The sequence below is a fragment of the Nyctereutes procyonoides genome, unplaced genomic scaffold (genome assembly GCF_905146905.1).
Source record: "Nyctereutes procyonoides isolate TBG_1078 unplaced genomic scaffold, NYPRO_anot_genome, whole genome shotgun sequence".
Classification (NCBI taxonomy): Eukaryota; Metazoa; Chordata; class Mammalia; order Carnivora; family Canidae; genus Nyctereutes; species Nyctereutes procyonoides.
This window is the reverse complement of record NW_026575051.1, coordinates 66722667-66725363: the sequence shown is the minus strand read 5'-3', so window position 1 is coordinate 66725363 and position 2697 is coordinate 66722667.

The window sequence follows — 2697 nt, the reverse complement described above, 5'->3', positions numbered from 1 at the left end:
GGGACATGGCCTTTGCCTTGAAGGGATGTCCTGTGATTCAATTTAATTCTGCCCGAGTACCCGGTGTAGCAGAGATCCACGTTAAGGGCTCAGTTTCACAAGTCTGCCCCTCATTTCATAGGCCAGTTGCAACACCAGAGTCCCCAGGCTCCCCATACGTCCATCCAACTGAACTACACATTTGGGGGTTCCTGTTAACTCCCTTTCAGATTTAAGAGTCCACTGGAATGACTCGGAGGCCTTGGAAAAGCACTTTGCTAATGATTTCTGGTTCATTATAAAGAATACAATTCAAGAAAAGCCAAGTGGGAGAGACGCACAGAGCAAGGTATCTGTGGTGGGAGATGCAGAGCTTCCATGCCCTCTCCGGGTGTACCTGGCCCCCACCCTCCACCAGCACAGCAACATGTTCATCAACACAGAAGTTCCTCCTCATTGTTTCGGTTTTAATCAGGACGTCATTACCTAGACTTGGCTGACTAAATCCTTGACCACTGGTGATTGAACTCAGTCTCCAGATTCTCTTCCCCGCCTTGGGTGTCGGGAGGTGGGGCTGAGAGTTCGAACTCTCTAATCACATGGTTGGTTTTCTGGCCACCAGCCCCCATCCTGAAGCTATCTAGCCCTCCCACCCCCCCAGTGGGGTCAGGTCATTAGCAGGCAAAGACAATCCTATCACTCAGGAAATTCCAAGGATTTTAGGAACTGTGTGCTAGGAACCAGAGACAAAGAGCACATACATACGTTTTGTACTATAGCACAACATAAAACATTATCTATGTGCCCAGCACAGGGCTGGGTGTTGGAAATCTAAAAAGGGGGAAGGGATGGTGCTTGCTTTTGAGGATCTCTGAATCTGATGGAGAGGATAGGAACAAAACAAATTTCAGCAAATGCTGTGATTTATGCACCTCCTGGACTCGAAGGAAGAGTGACCAACTGTATGCTGGGCAGCAGGTGCTTTTAGGACTGTTTTCCACTAAGGAAGAGACAAAGTTTTACTTGTTCATATTCCCCTAACTGTTCCGAACACTGCCATAGGATTTTATCATCGATACATTGCTTTATAAAGTGACTGCTTTTCATACGAGACTGTAAGAGTACAAGGGTTTCCAGGTCAAATGGTGGACAATCAGGAAGGGAGGAAGAGAACACTCAACAACTAGAGATAACCTCTGTCTACAGTGTCCTTCATAACATCCAGTAAAAATGCAGAAAGGCTCTTAATGAGAAGATAATTAGTCATGGGTTTTATAGAGGTGGCGCTGCGTGTGCCTGAGCATGGCACCCTGAACCTCCACACGGGAGTACCAAGGAAGGCCTATACCCACAGGTCTAACTTTTGAAGATAGAAATCAAATTAATAAACCACTCAGTGTATGTTCTAGTCTCCTATTTTGACAAATATATCTTCGTAATGACTTGGATGGGCCGGGTTCAAGTTTAGGATCTCTTTTTTACTAGAAATTCGTGGCCCTACCCTCGGTTTCGCTTTTCCTACTTGAGATGTGGCCTTCCAAGTCATTGCTCCATATCTTTGTCAGACAGCCTCACATCCGGCCACTCCATTTGCTCTGAAGTTCAGCCAAGGAGAGCCTGGAGACACGGTGGGCTGCGTTATACCTCCTTAGACCAGGAAAGAGGGGCCCACCCTGAGCTCTGAGCTTAGAGGGCCCAGCTCTGGTCTTCTCTCCGTGGGTCAGGAATCCACTGAGTCAAGGGCATGTGTCCCGCTGACAGCCTGTGAGCCCTCTGCTTCTGGGCCAGGCACCAGGTATCCAGGACCCAGTGTTCCTTATGTGCTATGGACTGAATGTTTGAGTCCTCCCACCCAAATCTGTGTGTTGAAACCCTAGTGCCGAGTGTGATAGTATTCGGAGATAAGGCCTCTGGGAGGTAATTAATTGGTCATAAGAGGGGAGACCTTATGATGAGCCCTTATATGATCAGTGCTCTTAAAAGAGATATGAGGGAGGTGATCTCTGTCTCTACCATGTGAAGACACAGCAAGAAAGTTGTCATCTGTGAACCAGGAGGAGTTGCTAGCCCCTTGTCTTGGCATTCCTAGTCTCCAGAAGTGTGAGAAATAAATGTCTGTTGTTTAAGCCCTCCAGCCTATGGCGTTCTGTTCTAACAGTCCAAACAGACTAACTGGGGACTGCCCCAGTGTCCCTGAGCCCACTGCTGGGCCCTAAGTGGGCCTCTTCCTCAGGCTAACCCCCACGGCTGACTGCCACACTGGCACTTGTATCCCTGGGCCTGAGGGCTAGCCAAGGGTGGCTGTTTACAGGTGTGCGGGCACGTAGGCTGGGGTGTCTACTTGTGGGGGAGTTGGAGCCAAGCACAGGATGACGAGGATGACGGGAGGGGGTAGATGCTGTGGGCCAGCCCCTGCCGTTCCACCACATTCAAACATCACAGAACTGTACTTAATGGCAACATAAAACTGCCCAACAGGGAAAGAAGGAACAACACGTCTGTGACATAGATAAATGGGGCTCCCACAGAGGGGTTGCAGCCCAGCTCACTATCTGAGACAGAGGGTATTTCTTAAGGTGCAGAGACATGCCCTGGAGTAGCAGGATGGAGGGGGGGATCACCCTGCTAAGCTGATGGGCCATTTTTGGAAAAGAAGAACTTGAAGGAAGCCCTGAGATTGAAGAATAAACTCTATGCCGTAAAGAAATGCAAATCCAG